This window comes from Oncorhynchus clarkii, chromosome 9, assembly GCF_045791955.1.
Source record: "Oncorhynchus clarkii lewisi isolate Uvic-CL-2024 chromosome 9, UVic_Ocla_1.0, whole genome shotgun sequence".
NCBI classification, from domain to species: domain Eukaryota; kingdom Metazoa; phylum Chordata; class Actinopteri; order Salmoniformes; family Salmonidae; genus Oncorhynchus; species Oncorhynchus clarkii.
This window is the reverse complement of record NC_092155.1, coordinates 16,293,274-16,318,790: the sequence shown is the minus strand read 5'-3', so window position 1 is coordinate 16,318,790 and position 25,517 is coordinate 16,293,274. Positions and strand designations below refer to the sequence as shown.

Sequence of the window (25,517 nt, the reverse complement as noted above, 5' to 3'; positions counted from 1 at the left end):
CATTACTTAATTATTTGAATTAATACACTCATCAGAATTAGAGCTTGTGTATAGTATCAGTGGACATTAGCATAGAACCTCAACCTGACACTCAAGGTGTCTTGGTTAAACAGATTCTCCCATACGTTTATATACTTTTTAGCCTGTAGTTCTGAAATAGCACTTTCGAACCAAAAGTGATCCCCGAAAGTTGTTACGTGCACCATGTCATTGCTCTCTCTCTTTGCTCTGCTGTGGATGTGTCATGTGCATCTATCTAGCTGTCACTCATATTGGGCTGAAGCTCATTGGCTGAAACTCAAATTGCTATTGGGCTGACCCACCTGGGGCAAAATGTAGGGAAAACGGCTTAACAAAAGTCTTAACAGGACCAGGAAGTGTTTTATATTACATTTATTCTGCACAAAGATAATTACACAAGTGTGGTGGTGACACCGCACAATGGTTGTGTTGTTGCACGACAAAAATATCAGTCACATCACAGCCATTGTGTTATATGCATTGTAGGCTACATCAGTTGTTCAACCAAGCAGGCTGGAGAAGATGGCGGAGGTGATGCATTTGAAAGCTTGGTCATGTTGGAGTCAGAAAAGACCAAGGTAAAGTTTCATATAGCCAGTAGATATCACTGTATATCAATGATGCCAGTATATATCACTATATAGCAATGATGACAGTAGGTGGCACTGTATAGCCATGACAGACATGGCAACCAACACTCTAGACTTCTAAATAGCTCAGTGCAGTTTCTTATTCAATGTTGTTCTGAGGGAACGTCTGAATTAATGTGATTGGTTGGATGAAATCTCAACAGTCAGTGGGTGGAGCTTACAGCGACCTCAGAGTAAAATAAAAAAATGCCCTGCTAGGAGACAGGTTGTGTTCACTATTCTGTTTCACTTCACACATCAGTTTGGTCTTTCTCCAATGGATGGGTGTTTGGAATAAGTTAGAAAATTGCCGGTCCAATCAGAATCTTCTCAAAAACAATGGGTGGGTTTAGGGCAAAATCCTACGTTACCAAACAATGTGCTTTGAAATGGGCTATCCTTTGATTGGTTGAAGATGATCTAATCACTGTCAAGTTAGTTTGAATAATACCCCTCATTACAATAATAGGCTCAAAATGTTTCAATGAGGAGTATTGCCAGACTCATACAGTATGTAAAGTGAAATAGAATGGCAAACACGGCGATCAGGCTGGTTACACCAGGCCAGTGTTGGAAAAAGTACCGAATTATCATAATCGAAAATTATTCACGTATAAGTGAAAGTCACCCAGTAAAATAATACTTGAGTAAAATGGTATAAGTATTTGGTTTTAAATATACTTAAGTATATTTGAGAAATTAAATTGACTTTTGATACATTTACTTTAGATCAAAAGTGAAAGTGTAAATAATTCAAATTCCTTACATTAAGCAAAACAGACGGCACCATTTTCTTGTTTTTTTATTCATTTATGGATAGCCAGGGGCCACTCCAACACTCAGACATCATTTACAAATGAAGCATGTGTGTTTAATGAGTCAGCCAGAGGAAGTAGGGATGACCAGGGATGTTCTCTTGATAAGTGAGTGAATTGGATCCTGCCTGCTAAGAATTCAAAGTGTAACGAGTACTTTTGGGTGTCAGGGAAAATGTGTGGAGTTAAAAGTACATTATTTTCCTTAGGAATGTAGTGTTAGGTTCTTATTTTTCAGAGTAAATGACCCAAGGACACCAGAGACGCTTTAACCAAGTTTAATTCTTTCCAAAGGTTATGTACAGCTGTAATCAGACAGCAAAACATTTCTCACATCACAGTTATATACAGTATGTCACAAAAGTGAGTACACCCCTTACATTTTTGTAAATATTTGAGTATATATTTTCATGTGACAACACTGAAGAAATGGCACTTGTACAATGCTACAATGTAAAGTAGTGAGAGTACAGCTTGTATAACAGTGTAAATTTGCTGTCCCCTCAAAATAACTCAACACACAGCCATTAATATCTAAACTGCTGGCAACAAAAGTGAGTATGATGCAATGTAACATAGAAACTCTGAATACAGGGTAAAACAAAAAAAAACTTTCATGGTTGTCCTAAACTGTCATCCATTGATTCGCCCAAACAAATTACCTCCCTTCACGATGACACGTGAAGGGAGTTTCTGGAAACTCTCTCTGCCACATAAATGTTATCAGCGCCCCAGCCCCTCATCGTGCTTTAGCCATTCTCTCTCTCAGTATCCCAATCACAACGAAAACATTTATAACTTATCCAACCCGAATTTGGAATGACTGACCCCAGTGCTTACTTTGAGATTAAGGCTCAAATTCCAGTTGATCAACTCCGCACCCATCACCCCTGTTAGAACATACATTTATAAACAACCTTTTATTGCCGGTCATAACTCTTCTCAGACCGGTCGTTACACAATGGGCCTATAGTATTAAACTTAGGCTCTCCAGGTCCGTATCCCATAATTAGTTCAGCCAACGATTCTCATCTCCCCAAGATGTCAAAATGAGTGGAAACAGATATAGGAACTTAGCCTACCTTTTGTTTGTTGCCAGCTCCGCTCCACTCCACTAAACTGGACTCCATGCCTTGACTATAAATCGTGGTGAACCCTGCTCGCAACGCCATCTGTTAGCTTCTTATTTTTCAGAGTAAATAACCCACGGACACTAGAGAAGCTTTAACCAAGTTTAATTCTTCCAAAAGGTTCTGTACAGCTGTAATCAGACAGCAAAACATTTCTCACATCACAGTTTAAATACATCCTACTTAAGACACTCCCTCTCTCCAATCCTTAGTTTATGCCCAAGAGAAGGAAGGTAACCAGATACTAACCCTGATTACTCCCTTAGAGGAACTGACCTCACCCCTCACCTCCTGATCTCAACCCCTCCACCTAATCCACAGCTATTCATCTATCTTCCCTATATCAACACGTCGATCTTCTCTCCTTCATCAAACACATTCCAAAGCCTTCTGGGTTGCTACAGACTCTTTCTATTCAAGGCTTCGTCTCTATCATTCACATCAACACATGGGTTCCTTGTGCCTAAACTTAAACAATCACATTCATTTTCTGCCCTTGAGGCAGATCTGCTCTTATAACAGGATGATTGGAATTGGTTGAGTTCAAGCAAGCAATCACATTTCTTGCCTAAACTTAAACTTTCACATTACTATCTGCCTTCGCGATAGAGCTGCCCTGAACAAGATACTGAATAAGGAAAACTCTGATATGCTCGAAATACCTCTTATGCTTTTGATAAATGATTGTTTTAATGTACACATGTATATCCAACAGATTGTGAACAATGAACCATTTTATTTTGTTTGTAAGTAATTCAATCAACAGGGTGTAGAATACATGCCAGTCTGCATTCCTAAAGTCTCAATCATTAAAAATAGTAAATACAGACAATACCATAGTGATCATAAAAAATAGGAAGATTTTTGAGTGAATAAACTTAACATTTCCACAATGCTGGTAATAGCAGATGTCACTGACTACACTTACATAAACTAAAAGCTCGTAAGCTGTGAAAAGGGAAACCCTGATATAAAATCAACATTGTGGTAAATACGATTTTATGAGTCGCTTCTCTGTGTCTCCAATTTTTTCAAAACATACAGCATTATAATGACAATGATGTAATCATGCATGTTACATAAAATGTGGTATTTTTGTGTGGTATTTTTCATTTTATATAATTTACATTGAAAGGAAATGTTTTAATAATTTGAAAATAGCAATCCAACATTTGCTCCTGTAATTCTGTTAAAACATTGAAATCAAATATATTCTACTTATATTCTACTGTAATTCTTTTTAAACAATAACATGCTATAATGTTTGAGTTGTCTGACATTTTTGGGGATTTGTTTGAATTGTTACTTAACTTTCACAAGACATTAAAACTGTTTTTGTTCTTGTTTTTTTCTTCTGTGGTATAGTACTGACTGGTGTGTATAGTACTGACTGGTGTGTATAGTACTGACTGGTGTGTATAGTTCTGACTGGTGTGTATAGTTCTGACTGGTGTGTATAGTTCTGACTGGTGTGTACAGTACTGATTGGTGTGTAGAGCACTGACTGGTGTGTTGAGAAAACTATTGAAATACAGGTTGTGATCACCCTTAATTATTTATTTGTATACCTAGAGTGCTCCTGCTACATTTTTTCATTACTTAAGCTCAGTTTCCTGTACCCCTTTGACATATTTCTTACATTCTCCACACTTCCATTACTCTCCACCAAGTCTGCTTTACACTCCACCCAGATTCCCTTACCCTTCTTAAGGACTGCCTCAGCTGCTTTCTCTGCTGCCTCTCCTGGTGTCTCTGCATCTTCTGCTGCCGCAGCTCCAACTACCCCCCCTCCTATTGCTCCTACTAATGCTCCTGTCCCAATAACAAACCCTGTTGCTATGCCTAACCCTGCACCAACTCCAATGCTTCCTCCGGTCTCCACCGCAACTACAGTTCCTCCTGCTGCTACTCCTCCTACTGCTCCTGCTGCCCCGCCTGCTCCTGCTGCTACTCCTGCTGCTACTCCTCCTGCTACTCCTCCTGCTACTCCTCCTGCTACTCCTCCTGCTACTACACCTGATACTTTTGCTGCTGTTGCTGCTGCTACTTTTGTACTTAATTGTCCCAATGGCTTTGCAAGAAGTAAGAGTACTATTGCTAATGGCACTGCAACCCCAAGTAGAGCTCCTACCACTACACCTGTTGCTACCCCTGACAACTTGATCAGGAGTTTCTTTCTCGCTCTTTCCTTGGATAGTTTTTCAATCTCTTCCTCTGACATCTGGCTGTTTGACTCTCTAATACTCTCTATCTCTGCGTTTATTAATCTCTCTGCCTCTTGGAGCATCTCGTTGGTGTAGCACCCTCCTCCGTTCTCTCTCACCATCTTCTCTATGGTGTTGAGTAGCTCTGCTACTTGGTACTGGTTGTTCCTGTACTCATCCTGCCGACTGTTGTTCCAGTATTTGTTGTCGATGACGTGACAGCGGCCACCACATTTCTCCACAAGCTTGTTCAGTTTCATATTTGTTTTCACAAAATCCTGAATAGTTTTTCCTTCAGGAAGCTGGTCACCCACCGTAAGTGAAGAGAACTGTGGCATATTTGAAGGCCTCTGGTGAAAAACATTCCTCAATTTTTGTAATGACTTGTTCCTCGTGGACTGTGTACCTGTCCACTCTAAGCACAATGAGGAAGGCATGTGGCCCCGGAGCACACTCTACAATACATTTCACTAGTTCAGGTTTCAGCTCCTCTTCAGGGATGTTTGTGTCAAAGAGTCCAGGTGTGTCTACTACAGTGAGCTTTCTTCCATCGATGTCCTTGGTCTTTGTTTCGCACATGTGTGTTTCGGAGTTGGGTGAACGACCTATCTTGAACTCTTCCTCTCCTCTTCCAAAGATGGTGTTTCCTGCACTGCTTTTGCCACTTCCTGTTTTCCCCAGCAGCACAATCCTCATTGGGTTTGACTCTATAGGGAGGAGGGGTTGTCATTATAACTTAAATATATTTTTATGGACACACTGGACATATTGTTTATAGTAATATACATGTATAATCCCAAAGATCTCTAAAGGATCCCTGTGTCATTAATTAATAAAAGAATGGGAAAATAATTGTATCTTCAACATTGCATTAAAGCTAGAGTCCTTAATTGAACCAATGGTAAAGTGGTCACCCCCACCTCTGCTTTGGAAAACAGCTGAGGGACTGGCCTGCAGAAATGTAACCGCTTTCAAATTACTATCTGTAATAGTTGATACTATCTGACCAAAATTATAGTTTTAACAATGTTTTGAGGCTAAACAGTATTTGTTCACGTTTACCTTGTTTACAAACAGAGTAAAACAAGCATAACTATATATATTGAGTTCTGATGGGGTATGACAGGAGAATTAAGCTCATGAGACATAAGATATATATTTCAAGAATCAATGGGTACATATAAATAACTTAAGTCTAACTGTATGTATTAATTGTTGATTGCACTATTAATGAAAATGTGTGCTTAAAAGTTAATTAACAATAACTAGATCATGATAATCCAAGATTGCGTAGCAGTCAGGCGTCTTTGTCTTCGTCTTGTTGTGTCCCGTGTATAAATCTTTTTCGCACATACAGTGCCTTGCGAAAGTATTCGGCCCCCTTGAACTTTGCGACCTTTTGCCACATTTCAGGCTTCAAACATAAAGATATAAAACTGTATTTTTTTTGTGAAGAATCAACAACAAGTGGGACACAATCATGAAGTGGAACAACATTTATTGGATATTTCAAACTTTTTTAACAAATCAAAAACTGAAAAATTGGGCGTGCAAAATTATTCAGCCCCTTTACTTTCAGTGCAGCAAACTCTCTCCAGAAGTTCAGTGAGGATCTCTGAATGATCCAATGTTGACCTAAATGACTAATGATGATAAATACAATCCACCTGTGTGTAATCAAGTCTCCGTATAAATGCACCTGCACTGTGATCGTCTCAGAGGTCCGTTAAAAGCGCAGAGAGCATCATGAAGAACAAGGAACACACCAGGCAGGTCCGAGATACTGTTCTGAAGAAGTTTAAAGCCGGATTTGGATACAAAAAGATTTCCCAAGCTTTAAACATCCCAAGGAGCACTGTGCAAGCGATAATATTGAAATGGAAGGAGTATCAGACCACTGCAAATCTACCAAGACCTGGCCGTCCCTCTAAACTTTCAGCTCATACAAGGAGAAGACTGATCAGAGATGCAGCCAAGAGGCCCATGATCACTCTGGATGAACTGCAGAGATCTACAGCTGAGGTGGGAGACTCTGTCCATAGGACAACAATCAGTCGTATATTGCACAAATCTGGCCTTTATGGAAGAGTGGCAAGAAGAAAGCCATTTCTTAAAGATATCCATAAAAAGTGTCATTTAAAGTTTGCCACAAGCCACCTGGGAGACACACCAAACATGTGGAAGAAGGTGGTCTGGTCAGATGAAACCAAAATTGAACTTTTTGGCAACAATGCAAAACGTTATGTTTGGCGTAAAAGCAACACAGCTGAACACACCATCCCCACTGTCAAACATGGTGGTGGCAGCATCATGGTTTGGGCCTGCTTTTCTTCAGCAGGGACAGGGAAGATGGTTAAAATTGATGGGAAGATGGATGGAGCCAAATACAGGACCATTCTGGAAGAAAACCTGATGGAGTCTGCAAAAGACCTGAGACTGGGACGGAGATTTGTCTTCCAACAAGACAATGATCCAAAACATAAAGCAAAATCTACAATGGAATGGTTCAAAAATAAACATATCCAGGTGTTAGAATGGCCAAGTCAAAGTCCAGACCTGAATCCAAATCGAGAATCTGTGGAAAGAACTGAAAACTGCTATTCACAAATGCTCTCCATCCAACCTCACTGAGCTCGAGCTGTTTTGCAAGGAGGAATGGGAAAAGATTTCAGTCTCTCGATGTGCAAAACTGATAGAGACATACCCCAAGCGACTTACAGCTGTAATCGCAGCAAAAGGTGGCGCTACAAAGTATTAACTTAAGGGGGCTGAATAATTTTGCACGTCCAATTTATCAATTTTTGATTTGTTAAAAAAGTTTGAAATATCCAATAAATGTCGTTCCACTTCATGATTGTGTCCCACTTGTTGTTGATTCTTCACAAAAAAATACAGTTTTATATCTTTATGTTTGAAGCCTGAAATGTGGCAAAAGGTTGCAAAGTTCAAGGGGGCCGAATACTTTCGCAAGGCACTGTACCAAGTACAACCCCAAATCCGTAAACACGGGCACCCTCATAGATATCATCCTGACCAACCTGCTTTCCAAATACACCTCTGCTGTCTTCAACCAGGATCTCAGCGATCACTGCCTCACTGCCTGCATCCGTAATGGGTCTGCGGTCAAATGACCACCCATCATCACTGTCAAATGATCCCTTAAACATTTCAGCCTTTATAATTGACCTGGCCCGGGTTTCCTGGAAGGATATTGACCTCATTCTGTCAGTAGAGGATGCCTGGTTATTCTTAAAAAGTGCTTTCCTCACCATCTTAAAAATAAGCAAGCCCCATTCAAAAAAAATTTGAACCAGGAACAGTTATAGCCCTTGGTTCACTCCAGACCTGACTGCCCTTGACCAGCACAAAAACATTCTGTGGCATACTGTATTAGCATCGAATAGCCCCTGTGATATGCAACTTTTCAGGGAAGTTAGGAACCAATATACACAGGCAGTTAGGAAAGCTAAGGCTAGCTTTTTCAAACAGAAATTTGCATCCTGTAGCACAAACTCCCAAAAGTTCTGGGACACTAAAGTCCGTGGAGAATAAGAGCACCTCCTCCCAGCTGCCCACTGCAATTAGGCTAGGAAATACTGTCACCACCGATAAATCTACGATAATTGAGAATGTCAACAAGCGTTTTTCTACGGCTGGCCATGTTTCCACCTGGCTACGCCTACCCCGGTCAACAGCTCTGCACCCCCCACAGCAACTTGCATAAGCCTCCCCCATTTTTCCTTCACCCAAATACAGATAGCTGATGTTCTGAAAGAGCTGCAAAATCTGGACCCCTATAAATCAGCTGGGCTAGACAATCTGGACCCTCTCTTTCTAAAAGTATCCGCCGCAATTGTTGCAACCCCTATTACTAGCCTGTTCAACCTCTCTTTCGTATCGCCTGAGATCCCCAAAGATTGGAAAGCTGCGTGGTCATCCCCCTCTTCAAAGGGGGAGACACTCTAGACCCAAACTGTTACAGACCTATATCTATCCTACCCTGCCTTTCTAAGGTTTTCAAAAGCCAAGTTAACAAACAGATCACCGACCATTTGGAATCCCACCGTACCTTCTCCACTATGCAATCTGGTTTCCGAGCTGGTCATGGATGCACCTCAGCCACGCTCAAGGTCCTAAATGATATCACAACCGCCATCGATAAGAGACAATACTGTGCAGCTGTATTCATCGACCTGGCCAAGGCTTTCGACTCCACATTCTTATCGGCAGACTCAACAGTCTTGGTTTCTCAAATGACTGCCTCGCCTGGTTCACCAACTACTTCTCAGACAGAGTTCAGTGTGTCAAATCGTAGGGCCTGATGTACGGACCTCTGACAGTCTCTATGGGGGTGCCACAGGGTTCAATTCTTGGGCTGACTCTTTTCTCTGTATACATCATTGATGTCGCTCTTGTTGCTGGTGATTCTCTGATCCACCTCTACGCAGACGACACTATTCTGTATACTTCTGGCCCTTCTTTGGAAAGTGTGTTAACAAACCTCCAGACGAGCTTCAATACCATACAACTCTCCTTCCGTGGCCTTCAACTGCTCCTAAATGCAAGCAAAACTAAATACATGCTCTTCGACCGATCGCTGCCCGCACCTGCCCACCAGTCCAGCATCACTACACTGGACGGTTCTGACATAGAATATGTGGACAACTACAAATACCTAGGTGTCTGGTTAGACTGTAAACTCTCTTTCCAGACTCATATCAAGCATCTCCAATTCAAAATGAAATCTAGAATTGGCTTCCTATTTCGCTCATGCTGCCAAACATACCCCCGTAAAACTGACTATCCTACAGATCCTTGACTTCGGCGATGTCATTTACAAAATAGTCTCCAACACTCTACTCAGCAAATTGGATGCAGTCTATCACAGTGCCATCCGTTTTGTCACCAAAGCCCCATATTCTACCCACCACTGCGACCTGTATGCTCTCGTTGGCTGGCCCTCGCTTTATATTTGTCGCCAAACCCACTGGCTCCAGGTCATCTAGGTCTTTGCTAGGTAAAGCCCCGCCTTATCTCAGCTCACTGGTCACCATAGCAGCACCCACCCGTAGCATGCACTCCGGCAGTCACCCCCAAAGCCAATTCCTGCTTGTTTATTCCATGTGTAACTGTGTGTTGTTGTTTGTGTCGCACTGCTTTGCTTTATCTTGGCCAGGTCACAGTTGTAAATGAGAACTTGTTCTCAACTACCTGTTAAATAAAGGTGAAATAAAAATATATACATAAATATATGAATCAACAAAACTACATGATGCAATTGCTAACAGAACTACAAGCAATGAATAAGAATATACTCTCCGTGCTTGTCGACAAGTGTTTTTCTGTATGAGTAAACGTGTCTATTGGTTTGATCCAAAAGAGTGAAGGAACATAGGAGCTCTCTAAGCATCTTCACTGACTTTCTGTTATATTGAATCTAAAGTTTAAGTTCAGAGAAAATGTCCTACTTTGTTAACTAAATGGATCTTCCTAGATTCTCTGTAAAGTATCTCTGGTGAGATGTGTCGTGGAAATGTCCTGTATTACCAAATCATGAGAGAGCAAACCACACAAGTCAGAGTTATCATAAAGTCCATCTTTAATTATATGAGCTTCACATAGCCCTGTGAATCTCAGATCAATTCAGTGTCTATAAATGAATTTTCCGAGAGTGTCAACATAATGGCAACTGAGAACCTTTATAGCAAAGACACACCCATCTAAACTCACATGACAAATAACAGATCTTAGGAACATTACACAAAGAACCTTTTACCAGAAAAAGGAGTATCCAATAGCCAGACAGCATTAGCTATAAATTATCGTTCAGTTTGCCCTCTCCTAAACCGAAGTTCTTATCTCGTTCTTGGTACCACTTAGAACCAAAACATTACCTCATCCAATGGCATATATCAATAGTCAATTTCTAGATACTCCCATAACAAATACAACCCCTCCTGGACAAGCTTACAGAGAGGAGTGACTGGCACACAGACATTGTGGAGCCAACCTAACTGGTTCCCCATTAATCACACCATCCCTTCACATGGTTTAGGAATAGTTACAGACACATTCACAGATAAGACTAACCTAACCTGACCTCTCCCCTCTCTGGTCCCCAAGTAACTTTTACCCACATAAGCATACTTTATGAAAATTGATAAACATCTTATTTATCAATGTTACCTAAAGGATTCTGATTCTGCTACCACAGAGGACTCTGGTACATTTCTCATTTGAAGCAGAATAAATAAAAGTGTTAATCTCAGGATCAAACTTTAATGTGACTTTCTGGCATCATCAAATTATTGTATCTACTTCCCCAGATTCATATGAACTCGTGGATACTTTTTTTATGTATCTGCGTCAAATATGAAGGAAGTCGTTTTGCAACCCAATGCTAACAAGTGTTAGTGAAATGACTGGAAGTCTACAGGACTTCCAGTCATTGCACTAACGCTACTTAGCAAAAAAAGTTAATCTAACTCTGGGGAAGTAGATAAAGGGCCTCATTGCCAAAATCCCAAACCCTCCCTATAAAATGAGGGATAGACGTAATTGAATCAATAATCACATGAAATAAATAATACTCTTCAGAAATGACTTTGTCAAAGCAACAACATAACTAGTGCTTTAATGATGGTGAAAACATGAAGAAATGTTGGGGTTAAATGCATTAAAATCTTCCTAAAAGTCACAGTGTGCACGGAGGAAATGTCAAAATGCATAATTTTGTGCACTTTTGCAAGTCTTTAGTCATGCAAGTCAGATTTTTTGAATTCTCCAAGTGGTCTATATTAAAGGGCACTTCATTTAACATAACAGGCTTTTAAAATTAATTATTGGTGCACAATTTACACAATTACCTTTTACCTTTTAATTACCAATTACCTTTAGCTGTTTAGATTAAATAACCTTTTGCATGTATTGTTTAGAGAAAATACTGTTGAGATTGGAATATTTAAAAAAATCTACATTCATGAAGCACTGAAGATTAACCAATTGAATTTAATGTTTATAAAGAGTAAACATTTCATGGTTACATTCATGGTGGATCCCAGTTTTTGTCTGAGCATGTAACGGCTTCATTTGATGAGAGCACATGGCTAATGGAGTTTGTTTGAGCTGAAGTGAGACCTTAAAGAAAATAGACGCATCACTTCCTTGTTCCCCTTTTTGTTTTTTTTGTTTTGTTTTGGATGTTTGTCTGACAATTTTAAATGGTTTTTAGAGTAAAAAGTTAGTTAATTATATTTCTGGAAACAAAGCAATTTAACATAATAGAAAAAACAGAATGTGTTGAAACATAATCATTAAAAAACATATCAATGTTTAAATTAAAGTATTTTGTTTGCCTCTAATTCACTCTGCTTGCCCAACCCAAATCTAAAACATGCCACTTTTCCAACTTTTCACATCATAACCACCTGCACCTAGTTCATTAAATCAAGGACTCCATAGTCTAGAAGTCAGTAATCTGAAGATAAGCAATAGTAGCTGAATTAGCCTAGTCCTGGTTTAATTAAAGCTCTGACCAGGAAACCACCCCATAATATAATCTAAAAAAAAAAAAATGTATTTTTAACAGACACTCACCAGACAATGAAGACATCTTCTCACGAAGACAAGTATCCTCTTCTCAAATGACAGAATGTGAACTTAAAACAATCTATTTAGCTATGAGGAAGCAATGGCGTTTTGAAACCTTCATGTGCTATGTCGAATGTGCCAAAATAAATGTCAAAAATCTCCCCCGCCCCACAAGTGGCTGCATGTTTCATGACAGGAAGAAGTTCCTTGCCCTCTGCCTTCGTTCACTCCGCTTCACAGATCTGAGACAACTGGTAAGGTGTAAGCAATAGCTCCATCTAGTTTCCACCATATTGCTTTCCCATATCCAGTCCTATCAGATCTGTGAAGGGGAGTAAATGAGAGCAGAGGGGATTGAACATCTTCCTGGAATGACACAGCCATTGTCTCTTGGTCTCTCTGTAGTTCACCATAACTACATGACATGTCATACAGTAACACTGATCTTGATTATATGACAGTCAAAAAACCAAACAAAGGTTAGAGTTGTGTGATGAATTTTGTTTGTAGGTGTTGAGACCCTTGAGATTAAATGCTGCAAGATTTTGTTTGAAAAATACAAAAATATCTACATTCATGAAGTACTGAAGAGTATCCTATTGAGTTGAATGTTTATAAAGAATTAACACTAGGAAACTCTATTTTACTTTCTCTTTCAACAGGAAATGACCCCTCCTTGCCGTAAAGATAAGTGTGACGCACCCACCCATGCACGCGCGCGCACACACACACACACACACACACACACACACACACACACACACACACACACACACACACACACACACAGTAAAAACAGGTAGAGTCAGACACATGCCCAGCCCATGTCTGGCTGTTTCACAATCTATCAGAGACGGAGAGACGGAGAGGGAGAGACTGAGAGGGAGGGAGAGAGAGACTGAGAGGGAGGGAGAGAGAGACTGAGAGGGAGGGAGAGAGAGACTGAGAGGGAGGGAGAGAGAGACTGAGAGGGAGGGAGAGAGAGACTGAGAGGGAGAGAGAGAGACTGAGAGGGAGAGACTGAGAGGGAGAGACTGAGACTGAGAGGGAGAGACTGAGACTGAGAGGGAGAGAGAGAGACTGAGAGGGAGAGAGAGAGACTGAGAGGGAGAGACTGAGAGGGAGAGAGAGAGACTGAGAGGGAGAGAGAGAGACTGAGAGGGAGAGAGAGACTGAGAGGGAGAGAGAGACTGAGAGGGAGAGGGAGAGAGAGAGACTGAGAGGGAGAGAGAGAGACTGAGAGGGAGAGAGAGAGACTGAGAGGGAGAGAGAGAGGGAGAGAGAGAGAGACTGAGAGAGAGACTGAGAGAGACTGAGAGAGAGACTGAGAGAGACTGAGAGAGAGACTGAGAGAGAGACTGAGAGAGACTGAGAGGGAGAGAGAGACTGAGAGGGAGAGAGAGACTGAGAGGGAGAGAGAGACTGAGAGGGAGAGAGAGACTGAGAGGGAGAGAGAGACTGAGAGGGAGAGACTGAGAGGGAGAGACGGAGAGGGAGAGACGGAGAGAGAGACGGAGAGGGAGACGGAGAGACTGAGAGGGAGAGAGACAGAGAGAGAGAGAGAGAGACTGGGAGGGAGAGAGAGAGAGACTGAGAGGGAGAGAGAGAGACTGAGAGGGAGAGAGAGAGACTGAGAGGGAGAGAGAGAGACTGAGAGGGAGAGAGAGAGACTGAGAGGGAGAGAGGGAGAGAGAGACTGAGAGGGAGAGAGAGACTGAGAGGGAGAGAGGGAGAGAGAGACTGAGAGGGAGAGAGAGACTGAGAGGGAGAGAGAGACTGAGAGGGAGAGAGAGACTGAGAGGGAGAGAGAGACTGAGAGGGAGAGAGAGACTGAGAGGGAGAGAGAGACTGAGAGGGAGAGAGAGACTGAGACTGAGAGGGAGAGAGAGACTGAGAGGGAGAGAGAGACTGAGAGGGAGAGAGAGAGAGAGACTGAGAGGGAGAGACTGAGAGGGAGAGACTGAGAGGGAGAGACTGAGAGGGAGAGACTGAGAGGGAGAGGGAGAGACTGAGAGGGAGAGAGAGAGACTGAGAGGGAGAGAGAGAGACTGAGAGGGAGAGAGAGAGACTGAGAGGGAGAGAGAGACTGAGAGGGAGAGAGAGACTGAGAGGGAGAGAGAGACTGAGAGGGAGAGAGAGACTGAGAGGGAGAGGGAGAGAGAGAGACTGAGAGGGAGAGAGAGAGAGGAGAGAGAGAGAGAGAGAGAGAGAGAGACTGAGAGAGAGACTGAGAGAGACTGAGAGAGAGACTGAGAGAGACTGAGAGAGAGACTGAGAGAGACTGAGAGGGAGAGAGAGACTGAGAGGGAGAGAGAGACTGAGAGGGAGAGAGAGACTGAGAGGGAGAGAGAGACTGAGAGGGAGAGACTGAGAGGGAGAGACTGAGAGGGAGAGACGGAGAGGGAGAGACGGAGAGAGAGACGGAGAGGGAGACGGAGAGACTGAGAGGGAGAGAGACAGAGAGAGAGAGAGAGAGACTGAGAGGGAGAGAGAGAGAGACTGAGAGGGAGAGAGAGAGACTGAGAGGGAGAGAGAGAGACTGAGAGGGAGAGAGGGAGAGAGAGACTGAGAGGGAGAGAGAGACTGAGAGGGAGAGAGAGACTGAGAGGGAGAGAGAGACTGAGAGGGAGAGAGAGACTGAGAGGGAGAGAGACTGAGAGGGAGAGAGAGACTGAGAGGGAGAGAGAGACTGAGAGGGAGAGAGAGACTGAGAGGGAGAGAGAGACTGAGAGGGAGAGAGAGACAGATAGAGAGATGGTGGGGGGTTTAGGGAAAGAAAGAGGGAAATTAATAGGTGTGACAAAAAGGGGAAATGTGAACTTTACAATGTTTGTCAGTTTTGTAGAAGTAAATAAATGAATGTTATAGCCAATCATAGTAAGATGTACGTACGCACCTTCAGAACTATCAGTTGATAGAGTATGAGTGAGAGACACAAAACCCAATCTAAACCTTTTAAAATATTTTATTAACCCAGTAAACAGTAGCATCAGAGAGAGACGAGATTCCGATCAGTTTTGATTTCTCAGAAGAGAGTGGGAGGTGTTCTGCCAGATAGACAGAAAGAGAGAGCCACGGTACTGCTGTTGTGTGGTGTAGATTCATAATAATTGCTGACAAATGTGATACACTCCTGTTTTATAAATAGATAAATCAACAGAATATGGAATACTTATTCCACAGTCCTAAAATTGAGAAATCATTTAGAAGAGAAAATAATACATAATAATCGTATATATTTTTTTACTTTAAAGACTTTTGTCCATTAAAAAAACATAGGTCGCTGTGTTTCTTTAGCAGTTCATCAGTAGTTTAATTGATTTACCTTTTGCTGAAACACACCAGTATTCTAGTCCAGTAGCCATGTTGTCCAACCGTTAAGCTTTTACCATAGTACCATAGTATCCTCCAAGCTCATCATTAAGCTCAGGCCCTGGGTCTGAACCCCGCCCTGTGTAATTGAGTCCTGGACTTCCTGGCGTGCCGCCCCTAGGTGGTGAAGGTGGGAAACAACACCACCACTTCGCTGATCATCAACACTGGGTTCACACAAGGGTGCGTACTCAGCCCCCTCCTGTACTCCCTGTTCACCCATGACTGTGTGGCCAAGCATGCCTCCAACTCAATCATCAAGTTTGCAGACGACTAACTAGGCTTGATTACCAACAACGGGAGGAGGTGAGGGCTCTGGGAGTATGATGCCAGGAAAATAACCTCTCGCTCAACAAAACAAAGGAGATGATCAGAAACAGCAGAGGGAGCATCCCCCAGCATCCACATGACAGCATTTTTAAAATGTATTTAACTAGGCAAGTCAGTTAAGAACAAATTCTTATTTTCAATGACGGCTTAGGAACAGTGGGTTAACTGCCTGTTCAGTGGCAGAACGGCGGGGTTTGAACTTGGAACCTTCTGGTTACCAGTCCAACACTCTAACCACTAGGCTACCCTGCCGCCCCGGAGAAGGTAGAAAGTTAAGTCCCTCAACGTACACATCACTGACAAGCTGCAACACAGACATTGTGGTGAAGAAGGCGCAATAGCGCCTCTTCAACCTCAGGAGGCTGAAGAAATGTGGCTTGTCACTTAAAACCCTCACAAACTTTTACAGATGCACAATGGAGAGCATCCTGTTAGGCTTTACACCACTTGGTATGGCAACTGTACCGCCCACAACCGCGGTGCTCTCCAGAAGGTGGTGCGGTCTGCACAACCCATCACCGGGTGCAAACTACCTGCCGTCCAGGACATCTACAGCACCCGATGTCACAGGAAGGCCAAAAAGATCATCAAGGACAACAACCACTCGAGCCACTGCCTGTTCACCCCGCTATCATCCAGAAGGTGAGGTCAGTACAGGTGCATCAAAGCTGGGACCGAGAGACTGAAAAACAGCTTCTATCTCAAGGCCACCAGACTGTTAAATAGCCACCACTAGCACAGAGAGGCTGCTGCCTATATACACAGACTTGAAATCATTGGCCACTTTAATAAATGGAACACTAGTCACTTTAATTACGTCACTTTAATAATGTTTACATATCTTGCATTACTCATCTCATATGTATATACTATATTCTATACTATTCTAATGTATCTTAGTCTATGCCGCTCTGACATTGCTCGTCCATATATTTATGTTCTTAATTCCATTCCTTACTTAGATTTGTGTGTATTGGGTATATGTTGTTAAATTGTTATATATTTCCTGTTAGATATTATTGCACTGTCGGAACTAGAAGCTCAAGCATTTCACTACACCCGCAATAACATCTGCTAAACACATGTATGTGACCAATAAAATTAGATTTGAGCTCTTTTATTGTTTTGGCAAGCAATTCTAATCAACAGAGTATGGAATACAAGCCTTAACACAATCCTTCTGTAATCATTTAAAAGAGTAAATACAAAATGAATCATAGTAATCAAATAAGTCAGCAAGATTTTTTTGTAAATAAAGTCAATATTTTTACAATTGAGGTGATGTCACTGACTACATTTCCATGAACTATAAGCTATTAGGCTGTAAAAAGGGAAACCCTGATATCAAATCTTGTCACGGTCGTCGTATAGAGGAGACCAAGGCGCAGCGTGGTAAGCGTACATACTTCTTTTAATGGAAGATCAAACACTGAACAAAACTATACATAACGTAAAGCTATTACGGCTAATGCAGACAGACAACTTAACATAGACTAAGAACCCACAAACTACCCAAGGAATATGGCTACCTAAATATGGTCCCCAATCAGAGACAACGATAAACAGCTGCCTCTGCTTGAGAACCAATCCAGGCAACCACAGACATATAAACACCTAGACTTACAAAAACCCCTAGACTTACAAAAACCCCTAGACAATACAAAAACGAAACAAACCACCCTCGTCACACCCTGACCTAATCAAAATAATAAAGACTACAAAGATAACTAAGGTAAGGGCGTGACAAATCTATGCCTTGGGAAATACAATTTTATGAGCCACTTCTCTGTCTCCAGTTCTTTCAACTCATACACTGTTATAATGACATGTTATAATCATTCATGTTATATATCGTGTTCTTTTTGTGTGTGCTTTTTTTCATGTCACTCATTACATGATTTACATTGAAAGGAAATTATTTGTCTTTTAATCATTTGAAATTAGCAATCAAAAATGTGCTAGTGTAATTCTGTAAAACATTGAAATAAAAAATGTGCTACTGTAATTATGTTAAAACAATGACATGACAGGTTTGATTTGTCTGAAATGGTTATTTGTTTGAACAGTTTTTCTTCTTCTGTGGTATGGTACTGACTGTTGTGTTTAGTAAACTATTGAAACAGAGGTTGTTAACACTCATTGACTCATTTCACCTGTGTTTTCTGAATACCTAGAGTGCTCCTGCTACTTCTTTTCTTCACTCAAACTCAGTTTGCTGTACCCCTCTGACACACTTCTTACACTGTCCAAAACACCATTTCCCTCCTCCAAGATATACTTACCCACTTCCCAGACTGCCTCAGCTGCTTTCTTTACTACCTCTCCTGGTGTCTCTGCATCCTCTGCTGCAGCAGCTCCTATCATCCCCCCTCCTATTGCTCCCCCAGCAACAACTCCTCCAGCTATGCTTACTGTTATTGCTGTTCCTAGTCCTCCTGCTGCAAGTTCAGTTACCGTGGGAATCTTACCAAGTACTGAGCGAACTAATGCTACTGCCCCTGCAACCCCAAGGAGAGCTGCCACTATTGTACCTGTTGCTATCCCTGTCAATTTGATCAGGAGTCTCTTCCACACATTTTCAGTGGCCTGTTCTTTGATCTCTTCCGGTGACTTCTGGCCTTTTGACTCCTCTGTAATACTTTCTATCTCTACTTTTATTTCCCGCATCACTGCTTTGAGCATCTCGTTGGTGTAACATCCTCCTCTGTTCTCTCTCATCATCTCCTCTATGGTGTTGAGTAACTCTGCTACTTGGTACTGGTTGCTGTACTGACCCTGCTGACTGTTGTTCCAGAATTCATTATCAATGACATGACAGCGGCCACCACATTTCTTCACAAGCTCATTCAATTTCTTGTTAGTTTTCACAAAATCATCAATGGCTCTACCTTTGAGCTGGTAACCATGAGTGAAGAGAACTATGGCATATTTGAAGGCCTCTGGTGAAAAACATTCCTCAATTTCTGCAATGACTTGTTCCTCGTGGACTGTGTACTTTCCCACTTTAAGCACAATGAGAAAGGCATGTGGCCCCGGAGCACACTCTACAATACATCTCACTAGTTCAGGTTTCAGCTCCTCTTCAGGGATGTTTGTGTCAAAGAGTCCAGGTGTGTCTACTACAGTGAGCTTTCTTCCATTGATGATCTTGGTCTTTGTTTCACACTTGTGTGTTTCAGAGTTGGCTGAACTGTCTATCTTGAACTCTTCATCTCCTCCTCCAAAGATGGTGTTTCCTGCACTGCTTTTGCCCCATCCTGTTTTCCCCAGCAGCACAATCCTCCTTTGGTTTGACTCTATAGGGAGGAGGGGTTGTCATTATGACTTAAATGTATTTTCATTAACACACTGGACATATTGTTTATAGTAATATGCATGTATAATCACAAAGATCTCTAAAGGATCCCATTAATTGTTAACTAATTTTTTGTAAAGAATTGTACCTTAAATAATACTTTAAAGCTAGAGTCCTTAATGGAAAAATAGTCTCACCAAACCTCTGCATTGGTAAACAGCTGAGGGGTGGGCCCATAGTTTTAACCATGTTATGAGGATAAACAATATTTGATTACATTTACATTGTTGACAAACTTTGGAGTGAAACAAGCTGTGCATTTGGGGTTTTGATGGGGTGCGACAGTTGAACTAAGCTCATATATATGTTATATTCGTCAATAATCAATAGATACAGTGCCTTGCGAAAGTATTCGGCCCCCTTGAACTTTGCGACCTTTTGCCACATTTCAGGCTTCAAACACAAAGATATAAAACTGTATTTTTTTGTGAAGAATCAACAACAAGTGGGACACAATCATGAAGTGGAACAACATTTATTGGATATTTCAAACTTTTTTAACAAATCAAAAACTGAAAAATTGGGCGTGCAAAATTATTCAGCCCCTTTACTTTCAGTGCAGCAAACTCTCTCCAGAAGTTCAGTGAGGATTTCTGAATGATCCAATGTTGACCTAAATGACTAATGATGATAAATACAATCCACCTGTGTGTAATCAAGTCTCCGTATAAATGCACCTGCACTGTGATAGTCTCAGAGGTCCGTTAAAAGCGCAGAGAGCATCATGAAGAACAAGGAACACACCAGGCAGGTCCGAGATACTGTTGTGAAGAAGTTTAAAGCCGGATTTGGATACAAAAAGATTTCCCAAGCTTTAAACATCCCAAGGAGCACTGTGCAAGCGATAATATTGAAATGGAAGGAGTATCAGACCACTGCAAATCTACCAAGACCTGGCCGTCCCTCTAAACTTTCAGCTCATACAAGGAGAAGACTGATCAGAGATGCAGCCAAGAGGCCCATGATCACTCTGGATGAACTGCAGAGATCTACAGCTGAGGTGGGAGACTCTGTCCATAGGACAACAATCAGTCATATATTGCACAAATCTGGCCTTTATGGAAGAGTGGCAAGAAGAAAGCCATTTCTTAAAGATATCCATAAAAAGTGTCGTTTAAAGTTTGCCACAAGCCACCTGGGAGACACACCAAACATGTGGAAGAAGGTGCTCTGGTCAGATGAAACCAAAATTGAACTTTTTGGCAACAATGCAAAACGTTATGTTTGGCGTAAAAGCAACACAGCTGAACACACCATCCCCACTGTCAAACATAGTGGTGGCAGCATCATGGTTTGGGCCTGCTTTTCTTCAGCAGGGACAGGGAAGATGATTAAAATTGATGGGAAGATGGATGGAGCCAAATACAGGACTATTCTGGAAGAAAACCTGATGGAGTCTGCAAAAGACCTGAGACTGGGACGGAGATTTGTCTTCCAACAAGACAATGATCCAAAACATAAAGCAAAATCTACAATGGAATGGTTCAAAAATAAACATATCCAGGTGTTAGAATGGCCAAGTCAAAGTCCAGACCTGAATCCAATCGAGAATCTGTGGAAAGAACTGAAAACTGCTGTTCACAAATGCTCTCCATCCAACCTCACTGAGCTCGAGCTGTTTTGCAAGGAGGAATGGGAAAAGATTTCAGTCTCTCGATGTGCAAAACTGATAGAGACATACCCCAAGCGACTTACAGCTGTAATCGCAGCAAAAGGTGGCGCTACAAAGTATTAACTTAAGGGGGCTGAATAATTTTGCACGCCCAATTTTTCAGTTTTTGATTTGTTAAAAAAGTTTGAAATATCCAATAAATGTTGTTCCACTTCATGATTGTGTCCCACTTGTTGTTGATTCTTCACAAAAAAATACAGTTTTATATCTTCATGTTTGAAGCCTGAAATGTGGCAAAAGGTCGCAAAGTTCAAGGGGGCCGAATACTTTCGCAAGGCACTGTACATATCATTAATTTAATTAAATCTCCAAAAGTAACTGCTGGTTGCCCCTTTAATGAAAATGAGTTCATGAACAATAACTACATGAATCAACAAAACTACATGTCACAATTCCCCCATAAACTATAAACAATGAATAAGAAGATACTCACTGTCCATCCTTGTCGAACAAGTGCAATATTTTTCTGTTTAAGCAAACTTGACTATTGGTTTGATCCAAAAGAGTGAAGGAACATAGGAACTTTCTGAGCAACTTCTGTCTTTCTGTTATATTGTATCTAGTTTAAGTAAAGAGAAAATGTCCCACTTTTTTAACTAAATGGATCTTCCTAGATTCTCTATAAAGTATCTCTATGGTGAGACTCCTCCTGTACACTTCTCATTTGTAGCAGGCTAAATACAACATTTTGAATTGCAGGGTCAAACTTTAATGGGACTTTTCGGCATCGTCAAATAATTGTATCTACTTCCCCAGATTCATATGAACTCGTGGATATATTTTTTTATGTATCTGCGTCAAATATGAAGGAAGTTAATAGGTCGTTTCGCGAGCCAATACTAACTAGTGTTAACGCTATGACTGGAAGTCTACAGGAACAGCTAGCATGTTAGCAATTCCAGTCATTGCACTAACGCTACTTAGCAAAACAAGTTCATCTGACTCTGGGGAAGTAGATAAAGGGCCTCACTGCCAAAATCATAAACTATCCCATATAATCCACTAAACCATATAAATGTGCCACTTTTCCGCCGTTTGACACTTAAATATTTGTAGTCCGTCCCAGGCTTCTGAAACAACCTCACATCACCTGCACCTAGTTCCTCTAGTCAAGGACTCCATAGTCTAGAAGTCAGTAATGTGAAGATAAGCAATAGTGCAGAAAGAGCCTAGTCCTGGTTTAATTAAAGCTCTGACCAGGAAACCACCCCATAATGTTATTGAATTATAAAATATGTTCTATTTAACAGACACTCACCAGACAATGAAGACATCTTCTCATATAGACAAGTATCCTCTGCTCAAATGACAGAATGTGAACTTAAAACAGTCTATTTAGCTGTGTGAAGGGATGGCGTGTTGTAACCTGCATGTGTTATGATGAATGTGGCTAAATAAAAATCTCTCAAAGTAGTAACTCTTGGCTTGCACATATGAATGTAGGAGCACAGCATTCCTGAAATAATGCATCTTTGTATAATGCAGTGTTCATGTGTAATGATCCCTCCTTGTCATAAAGATAAGTGTGACACACCCACCCATGCACACAGGTGAGTCAGACACTTGCCCAGCCCATGGCTGGCTGTTTCACAATCTATCATCACATCCTGCTTTACTCTCTCTCTCTTTACTCTCTCTCTCTCTCTCTCTCTCTCAGACAGACAGACAGACAGACAGACAGACAGACAGACAGACAGACAGACAGACAGACAGACAGAGTATCAAAGGATTTGATTTAAGAGTATCAATCCCTTTACAAGGTTCCTCAATCAGTGCAGCCTAACTCTGATCCTGAACTAAATCGAACCTATAATGCCTTCCTCCTTTTACACCCTGACCTTAGAGACGTTTTATTTCTCTATTTGGTTAGGCCAGGGTGTGATGTGGGGTGGGCATTCTATGTTTTGTTTTCTTTGTTTCTTTATTTCCATGTTTTGGCCGGGTATGGTTCTCTATCAGGGACAGCTGTCTATCGCTGTCTCTGATTGGGAATCATACTTAGGTAGCCCTTTTTCTCTCCTTTCAGTGTGGGTAGTTATCTTTGTTAGTGGCATTATTGCCCTGTAAGCTTCACGGTTGTTTTGTTGGCAACATTTTAAATAAAAAGGAAAATGTACGCTCACCACGCTGCGCCTTGGTCTACTTCTTTCGACTGCCGTGACACCTCCCTACCCCTCATGATTTCAAGATTGGAAAGGGTCTTGGTTTTTACATATCAAAATCCGATAAGTAAATTGAACTCTGTGGGTGTTTAATTTTACACTTTTGAAGTGTTTATATGAGAACCACCAGAAAGTTGTAGCGGCTTCTAGGAGTAGTGGGTAGAGGAGTCAGGCGCAGAGAGCAGGTTAGTTCAGAACGTGGATCTTTATTCCACAGACAGTGAAAACGGACATGCCAAACACAATGGCGCATAAAAGACCCAGTCCAAAACAAACAGGACTAAACTGTCCGGAAAAATAGAATCCACAAATAATCCAACACCATGAACAGAAAACAAGCCCGCACAATAGCCGGCGGGCCTAGTGCCCTTAAATAGCCCACAAACAAAACTAAACTCAAAACAGGTCTAACCAATCAGACCAAACTAACAGAAACAAAAAAGCACCGCCCGAACAGGAAGAGGCACCATCTTCGGTGGGATTCGTGACAAATATGTTGAATTTACACTTTTCAAATTTTTGCCCTTTTGACACTGATACTTTCCAACACCAGTGGTATATTTATTTACCTTTATTTCGACAGGGAAGTCATATTGAGAATAAAGTCTCTTTTACAAATGAGCCCTGCACAATACAAAAACAAGCACATCAATAGGCAAACCTGAGCAAGAAGGGCCTTGGTCAGGGAGGTGACCAAGAACCAAATTGTCACTGACAGAGCTCCAAAGTTCCTCTGTGTAGTTGGTTGTCCTTCTGGAAGGTTCTCCCATCTCTGCAGCGCTCCACCAATCCGGCCTTTATTGTAGAGTGGCCAGACAGAAGCCACTCATCAGTAAAAGGCATGTGACAGCCTGCTTAGAGTTTACCAAGAGGCACCTAAAGGACGCTCAGACCATGAGAAACAAGACTCTCTGGTCTGATGAAACCAAGATAGCATTCAGGCCAAAGAGTTCAAAGTGTCACGTCTGGAGGAAACCTAGCGCCATCCCTGAGGTGAAGCATGGTGATGGCAGCATCATGCTGTGGGGATGTTTTTCAGTGGCAGAGACTGGGAGTCTAGTCACGATCGAGGGAAAGATAGAAGGAACAAAGTACAGAGAGATTCTTGATGAAAACATGCTCCAGAGCACTCTGTACCTGGGGCAAATGTTCACCTTCCAACAGGACAATGACCGTTGTCACGAACCGGCTCAAAGCCCATAACAAAAGGGAGACAATGTGGAGGTAAGGAGTAACAAAATATATATTTATTAAATAAAGCAACTAAGGAAAATATACAATGGTGTGTGTAATCAGTAATCAGTAGTGTAAGTGAGTGTTTTGCATGCATGAATGTGATAATGCAGGGTGTTGAAAGGTGCTAAAGCAAACAAGAAAAAACCACCAAGAAACACAACAAAAACTATCAAAGTGTCTGCATGGAGAGAGACTCCCCTATGAATGGGGATTTTATCCTGGGACACACCGGGCCCAGGTGTTTCCCATGTAGCTGACGACCCTCCCAACTCCGCCCACCGGCATCATAACAAGGAAACAAGAACAAAGAGAGAACCACGGCAGACAGAGTTAGAGGGAGGGTCGTCACACCGTAAACACACAGCCAAGACAACGCAGGAGTGGCGTCGGGACAACTCTCTGAATGTCCTTGAGTGGCCTAGCCAGAGCCCGGGCTTGACACCCGATCTAACATCTCTGGAGAGATCTGAAAATATCTGTGCAGCAACGCTACACATCCAACCTGACAGAGCTTGAGAGGATCTGCAGAGAAGAATGGGAGAAACTCCCCAAATACAGGTGTGCCAAGCTTGTTGCATCATACCAAAGAAGCTCGAGGTTGTAATCAATGCCAAAGGAGCTTCAACAAAGCATTCAGTAAAGGGTCTGAATACTTACAGTTGAAGTGGGAAGTTTACATACACTTAGGTTGGAGTCATTAAAACTAGTTTTTCAACAACTCCACAAACTTCTTGTTAACAAACTATAGTTTTGGAAAGTCGGTTAGGACATCTACTTTGTGCATGACACAAGTAATATTTCCAACAATTGTTTACAGACAGATTATTTCACTTATAACTAATAATGTATCACAATTCCAGTGGGTCAGAAGTTTACATACACTAAATTGACTGTGCCGTTAAACAGCTTGGAAAATCCAGAAAATTATGGCTTTAAAAGCTAATTGACATCCTTTGAGTCAATTGGAGGTGTACCTGTGGATGTATTTCAAGACCTACCTT

General features: G+C 41.6%; 1 pseudogene; it reads right to left on the bottom strand.

The window, feature by feature from the left end:
* Positions 1–2,683: 2,683 nt before the first annotated feature.
* Positions 2,684–22,497, bottom strand: LOC139417475 (GTPase IMAP family member 8-like; annotated as a pseudogene).
* Positions 22,498–25,517: the final 3,020 nt, after the last annotated feature.